The following is a 7,878-nucleotide window of genomic DNA, read 5'->3' on the forward strand; positions in this document are numbered from 1 at the left end:
GCTTTAAATACTTTTCTTGTAATATTTACCACCCGCAGCACTGCAGGTGGAAATGGCTCTGGGGCTCTGCAAGAAGCAGCACTAGAGATAACAGCTTTGACAGCAAAATCTCCGCTCTGCATCTGCAAGGTAAAATGACAACTTTGCGGCCTTGTTTATCACCTGCGGGTCTATCTAACAGGGCCCAGGCCAAATAACTGCATCCCCTGTAAAACTTCAGTGCCAGATCATAACTTATTAACGAGTGTCCACAAACACAAGCCATAGGCTGCGGCACTGCTCGGACAGCAGGAGAGACCCCGCTACGCTGGGGAGGGCAAAGCCACGCCACGCGGCATGGCACGGCCTTGCCTGATCCTGCACAGCGGGGCCGCGGTCTGCCTGGTCGCAGCACCCGACGCCCCTTCCTCGGGGCAGCGGCGCCTACGGCCCTGAGCCCAGCAGGGAGCTTTGCCGCGCCAGGTGCTCTGGCTGCCTTGTCCCGCCAGGCACCTCGGAGCATCCCAGAGATTAACCCAAGGAGCAGCGGCAGCAGTGCGAGGCGTCGGCCAGGCAACGGGAGACAAGCTGGGGCTGTTCAAAGAAGCAATCTTTAATTTTCAACAGTCTTCCAAATTACGTTCTGTTTTGAATCAGACAGAGACACTGAAACATACTCATGAAATGAAGTGCCAGAACAGAAAATGCTGACATTTTTAATCAAAACAAAGTGATTTGAGGGGTAAAAGGGCATTTCTTGTTTTGAAGCATTTCAAAATGAATTGTTCTGTTTTAAACTGACATTTCAAAATGAAAAATGTTTCATTCCAAAATGCTTATTTAAAATGATACTTTCCATTTTGATTCTCCCAGCTGGAAGAAAAATCAGAAAATGTCACCAAAAATGTTGACATTCACCCAGAAAAATGACAAAAACACATATTTTATGCAAGAAAAGAATTCACAGGCAAAAAAACCTTCCTAGCTCATGCTGTGGGATAGTCAACCTAGTCAGGAACACACTGCGAAGCACTGCCCAGGGAAGGGCACGAACACGCCGGCATCCAGGTCTCGCTCCTGCCTCTGCTTCAGTCCTGCCGGGTGACAACAAGGAGCCCTGTCCCTGCCGCTGCCTCACCACCTGCTCCATCTGCATTTCGTGGGCGAGCTGCCGGGCACAGGGCTTGCTGTCACCGCTGTGCCTACAGACCCTGCCAAAGAGGAGCCAGTCTTGGGGATTTCAGGAGATGCCATAGTGCAACAACTGGCAGCAAGGATCCCACAGGAGAGGCAAACCAGAATAAGCCCTTTCCTGCCCCAAAGCGCAGGTACTGGGAAGCCTCCCGCTCCTGCTGCTTCTGGGAGTCCCAGCACAGCTCCTCTTCTCTGTGGCCTGGCTGTAACTCTCCCTTTGGCACACAGCAGCTCAGATCAAACATCCTCCACAAAACAAATGATTCAAACACAACTAAATGTTGGTCCTTAGTAATGCCAGGCTGTGACTGTTGCGCACACCTTGAACCACTCCCAGCCGATGCTGTTTTCTCCCTCTGTGATTATTTCGTTACAGTGCTCTGCACATTCCCTGAGCAAATATTTATGGATGAGGCTGAGGCTGCCACAGGAAAGGGCAAAACAGAAGGCACCCAGCCATCACATGCACGCTCCCCGTGCTCCGCCACGAATAACTCGCGCCGTGCAACGAGAGGCCCGCGGAGGGACGGTGCAGGTGTAGGCTGTGGGGAGCAGGGCACTTGCCTGTGCCTCGGACGCACCATGCCAGGCAGCTCACGTCAAACCCTTCCCAGCCCTGGCAGCCAGGAGGGACCAGTCCTCCTCTAACTACAACACCCACCTCTTCTCTAACCTGCCTCCGAAGAGCAAGATCCCGGCACCTGCACTAAATGGGATCCCCTTGCCTGCGTCTGCGGCAGCGCCTAATGCCTCCCTCCAGGCTGCCTGGTGGTGACTTTCCAACCCGAATAACGAGCAATCTACAAATGACAATTTGGGAGAGGGGCATTTTGAACTGTCCTGGCAGAGGCAGGGCTGGCATTTCCGCTCTGCCTGCACTGTGCCTGGCTGCTTGCTGCGCGGTGGCCGGAGGGACGGAGGCAGGCTGGTGCCCTGCAGCAAGAAGCATCCCTCGCCTTCTGGGGCCCGGTCCCCACCGTCCCTGCTTCCCGTTATCTCAGCGCTCGTTATTCACAGCTTGTGGCTCACCATTCGTGCTCGCACAGAGAGGTGCTGAATGCTAATGAGCAGCACCACGCCGGTCCCGCGGTGCATTGGTGTGCCGCTGCTAATAAGCGAGCGACAGACCGAAAGCAGCAGGTGGGGCAGCCTGGCGGGGCCCAGAGCGGGGAACGCAGGAGGGGCAACGAGGAAGCTGCCCAGCCCTCGCAGCATCCTCCGACCACAGTCAACGCCTGACGCCACGAGGCAGCCAGGGGAAGCCTGGGGCCACGGGTGCAATCAGGTGGTAGCAAATGGCAAATTTGGAAGCTGAGTGGAGGGGGAGGCTGCAGAGCAGCGGTGCCCACGCAACCCCTTCGCTAGCGGGCACAGCACAGCCCCAAACCGGGCACCATCCTGTGCTCCCGCTCATCGCCTGGCTAGCAGGGGCCACCGTGTCGCCCTGCCCCAAGGCAGTCCTTGTCGCTCTGCACTCTCGGGGAGGTCAGGGAGATGGACCCTAGCAAGATCTCTGCAGATGCCCGTCCCCCTCCATCGCAGCACCTCTGCTCCCACGCTGCACACATGCAGCTCCGCTGCTGCCCCCAGCTCTGCGCCCACATGCGGCTCCGCTAACACATGCCAAAAGCGTGGCAAAGCCCGGTGCCGAGAGCCTGCCCCGAGCCACTGCAGCTCCAGAATGAATTAGACTGGTTTAATTTGCAAGAAAACAATCTCTGCTTGAAATGGGCATGAGCTGATGTGACAAGACTGTGCTTACTCCCCTGCGTAAAGATGCATTTAGGCAATCTCCAGAGCGCTGGTGGGGCTGTCAGCAGAATCTGCTCTGCAAGAAGTGTCCTCAAAGACTGGATTTTCACACAATGGCCTGCACTGTAATAGTCCCTTCAGAGATGTCACAGCCTATCACGCAGATACTGATACCAGCTTAAAATGTGTACTATTTCCTCAATGAAAAAGTAAACTGCCCTCTCAGAACAGCTCGGCCCTTCATGTAAATCCACAGAGGCCCCGGCAGTGTGTGCATCAGCACTCGGCACCACAGCAAGCTGGGAACGGAGGCTCCGGCGCGGGCCAGAAAGGCAGGTGAGATGCCTCCTGCACATACCCGCTGCGACGGATCTCCTCTCCTGCTCCCGCAGCTTGGCCCCACGCTCCGGCAGCGCCTGTCCCTGCGGGGCATGTTCACTGCATGTCCCCACTCCCCCAGAGCGCCCCCTTCCCTGCGGGAAGGCACCGCAGCAGGGTCCAGATCAGCAGAGCCAGCACGGGGAGGCTCTGCCTGCTGGCGTGAGACTCGCTTCTAAATGGTTTTTTGGCCCAAATCTCTCTTGGCTGGGCCAAAAAGCAAGTGCACCTCTCACCTCCTCCATGACATGCAGGACACACTTCCAATGCTCACTATATTTAGCTCAGAAGGGCTGAGCTGTTTGCTATGGCTAAGAAAGCATAAATAAATCACAGAGGTATCAATAATGCAGCCCACACTGTCCACACCATACCTACAAGGGAAGCTATTGTGCTGTACTGCAGAAGCATAACTTCCAGAGAGCTTGAGTGGGCGTTTAAAGAAGCACGAGGTATAAAAAGTCACGATCCACTTCAGCAGGCAGCAGACTTCAGCCCTGTGGCATTGGCCATCGAGAGCCGACGCTCCTCCTCAGACCCAGCCCGGTACAGGTAATCAGTGCTCTCGCTCACGCACAAATTCCCACTAGGAAAAACAGCTTCACAGAAATTGGTATTTTGACAGTTTTCAACACCCATCATCATGAGACTCAAACTAAAAATGTTTGGTCTGACTTGAAATTTTTCAGTCTGGAATGTCATTTTGAAATGAAACGTGGTGTTCTGGCATGTCAAAGCACTTAATTTTAACTGAAAATATTGGTACTTTGCATGCTGTTACTTTCTGTTTGGAATCTTGTGGAATCTTTCATTAATGTTTTTTGTTAGTTGTTGTTCTGCCTTTCTGTTCCAAGCTGGGACATGAAGTAACTGCAAAGCACCTGAATTTCTCTGAAGGCAAATCTCCGTTTGTAACCAGGGTGGCAGAGATGAGTATTCCCCTGATGGTGTCCGTGCCTCTCCCTGCATGCACGTGCACCGACACGGTGCGCTCTCATTGCTCCAGGAGCACAGGAGGGGCAGGTCAAACTGCAGGGCAAGCGTCCCTGCCACAAAACAACCAAAAAAAGTGCCAGCTCCAGGTAGGCCACCTGCCAGGGCCTCGGTCCCATCTCACCACCGCAGAGGATGCTTCCCGGAGCAAGAGGCCAGGGATGCGGACTGCTACTTGGGCAACTAGCTATTCATATGGCAAAAACACCTGGACGATCCACAGGGGATCAGGCCCTCGTTGTGCAAGGAACATCCAACGCAAAGCATCTTCACCACAAGTACGTGCAGCCAGAGCAGACCGAGATGGGGAGCAGGAGCAACCTGCCCTTGGCAGAAAGAGCAAGGAGGCACCTGGACATCTCTCCGTGTCGGCGCAGAACCTCCACTCTCCTGAGCATCACACTGCTCTCACACCTCAACCCTTCATACAGCAATTTTAATTTTTTAACACACTTGTTAAATACAGCACAGAGCTGCGTGCGACAAAGTGCTAGCAGAGTTAGCAGAGGTTAATCATGAACAGCCACGAGGCTGATCTCAGCACTAAAGTGTAGCTATCATTTTTCCAGAATCATAGGCTCTGGTATCTAGAGGCTTTTTTTCTCCCTTTTTGTTAAAGCCACATGTAAAATCGTGAACCTCCAGCCAGGACCGCTCCATCTGTAACTCCATTTGGAATGCAGCCTGACGCCCCGCAGTGTTAATGAGGGACTTTCTGTCATGCCAAATTATGCTCAGAGTTTTGGAAGTCTGGAGCATTATTTGCCAAGGTCTGTATGAGCTGGATAATTATACTTAGCAAAATTTCACCCCCCCCCAAAAAAAAACCCGAAAGGAGTGGGGGAGGCTGGCATATTCACAGGTTTTCAATGCTAAATAACACAAGCACTCTCCAGTCCAGCTCCAACACTATCAGCCTTTACGCACATGTGTCCCAGTAGTTTTGCTGGCTCTCTGAAAGCTATTTTAATACTATTTCAGCACATCTCAGAACTTCAGCATTTTTGCTTGGTGTAAAAAGAGCTGCACCCATTGGCTTGACAAAGCACAGTCCCAGGGGTCCACACGACCAGGCGGCCCTGCCACAGAGGAGGAAAGCAAACTTATACAAAGACCAGAAGGAACAGAAATATTTCCATGATTGCTGTAGGAGATGCTGCAGTACCCACTGGAGGCGGTGATTTTATTTTATTATTCCCTTGAAAAGTCAGACCATCACAGCAATGCCCTGGCATGTGGGAATGCAAGACAACTGCAAACTTCAGGGAACTGATTAGCCCCTAGCCATTTTCCAAACAGGACAAAGCACAAGGATACATAGGCCGCATCAGTGAAATTATACGGGGCGGCAGACACTGCATCGCCCACCGTGCCACGCGGTTACCTGGCAAACCTCGCGACAGCAGTGGCCGAGTCAAACCTCCCTTGTAGGAGAGGGAGGGCTGGACCCCCAGACCACCGCCCTCCTCGCTCCGTGCTCTCCAACGACACTCCCGGGAGGGAAGCTGTCCTCTGCCTGCCCCAAAGCAAAGCTCCGTAGGCTGCACAACAGGCAAGTGCAGCAGCACTGACAGGCTGCAGAGTCTCCAGAAAAGCTGACACCTCCTCAAAAGCCTTGAGCGATCACAAAAACGAGCAATGAGACACCTCCACAGTCCCCTAGGGATGGCACAGCACAGGCTCCGGCTCTGCTACCGCTGCCTCCAGCAGGCAAAGGGAGGGCAAAAGCAGCAAGGTAGGCTTGGCAGGGAGGGCATCGCCCTTCTCACCTGAGGCTGGAAAATCACCTGAGCACCAGATCCTCTGCCGCAGGCAGGTGAGGAAACGCTCAGATCTGCAGGGGCTGTGGGGTTTGGGTCCAGGACCTCTGAGATATTCTGCTGCTGCCCATCCTGGGAGAAAGCTGCAAGCTCCGAAAGTGGCCGGGAGGTCCCTGGAGAGGCTGATCAGCAAGACGTTCCCATCCTCTGAACACAGACCGACGACAACAGCAGCAACCTCCACGCCAGCAGCTTAGGGAGTATCGGTAAAAGCCACCGGACCCGCTAACTCCTAGCGCCCTCCGCAGTGCTGACGATCCTTAATTACGGGCAAAGCCGAGGAGTCAGAGCTACAGCGAGCCAGAGCCACAGCAGCGCTGGGGGTGAGGCGCCCCGGGAGGGCCAGCCAGCTCAGCCGGAGCTGCGCTGACTGACGGCATTTGGCACAGCAGCTGCTGCCCCCCGTGGCACTCTGCGCTCGCGGTGTCCCTCCAGTGCTGCCCGGCGGCGTCCCCCAGCCCAGCGCAGGGCGGCTGGCAGCAACGGCTCCGCTCCAGAGAACACCCGGCAGCAGGCAACCGCGCGCGGCCATCTCTCAGCAAGCCTGGCCCGAGCCCCCGGGGTTCAAGGCTGAGTTGAGCCCTTCCACACACTTCGTTTAGCATCCACCACTCTTACTCTGGGTACACTTACAGCTGTCCAGCCCCGCGGATCCGGCGGTGTCCCCGGCCCCTCCGATGTCCGGCGGAAGGCAGCCCCGCCGGCCGGGGGCGACGACGGTGCAGCGGGGAGGTGCACCCAGGCAGGACAGGACGAGGCATGGGCTCCCCGACACAGCACGCGGGTGGCAGGGAAATGCGCGGAGAGGCAGGGCACTCCTTCCCCCGGGCACGCTCTCCCCTGCTCTCCTCTAGGCTGATTTATTTCCAGCTCCTTGATCATCCCTCCAGCGTCTGCGCTGCCTCCTCCCCAGCCAAGGTAAGTGGGAGAGTTTTTAACTTTAGTTCAGCCCAAGCGCGGGCCTGACTCCCGCTCTGCCGCTCAGCGAATCCCACGTCCCCGCCGCTGCTGGCGTTTGGAAGGTCAGCTCTACTTCCAGCCTCGTCCAGCGCCAGAAACCTCTCTGTGGCAGAAAGCGGCCGCTCATCGGGGTGTTGAAACCCAAGGTCACCAGCAGCTACAGCAGCCTCGTCGCTGGAGGACAGCGGAGCGCGCGGCAGCCCAAGCCGCTTCCGCAGGAGGCGCCGCGTGCCACGGGCGCGTGGGTGGCCCGGCACGAGAGCAGGAGCCCCCGAACCGCACTGCGTCACCGGGCGGCTCAGCGCCACGAGCAGGGGCGGCCGCCCAAGAGGACCCTCGCCACCCTCTCCGGGCCCTCTCCCGAGCGGAGCGCTCAGGCTGCCGGGCCGGCCTCGCCGGCGAGGGACGCGGGCACAGGCCGGTTGGGCGCGATGCCGCAGCCCTGGTCCCGCTGCAGCCCAAGGCCAGTCCGCCAGGGCGGAGGGACCTGGAGAAACCGGGGAGAGGGGGACCCGCGCCCCGCGGCTCCCTGACGGGGGCTCCCGCCCCGCGGCTGCCTGACGGGGGCCCCTGCCCGGCCTCGGCCCCGTCGCCCCGGGGGAAGGCAGGGCTCGGTCTCGCCCCCCTCCCCGGGAACGAGGGGACGATTTTGTCACCGCGAGCTCCCCGCACCGCCTCGCCTGGCGGCGGCGGCGGCGGCCCTGAAGGGAGCGGCGGGGTCCGACCCGGCGGGGCCCGGCCGTGAGGGGAGCGGGGTCCGGCCCGACCCGGCCCGGCCCGGCTGTGAGGGGAGCGGCGGGAC

This window comes from Apteryx rowi, unplaced genomic scaffold (genome assembly GCF_003343035.1).
Source record: "Apteryx rowi isolate R43461 unplaced genomic scaffold, aptRow1 scaffold_45, whole genome shotgun sequence".
NCBI classification, from domain to species: Eukaryota; Metazoa; Chordata; class Aves; order Apterygiformes; family Apterygidae; genus Apteryx; species Apteryx rowi.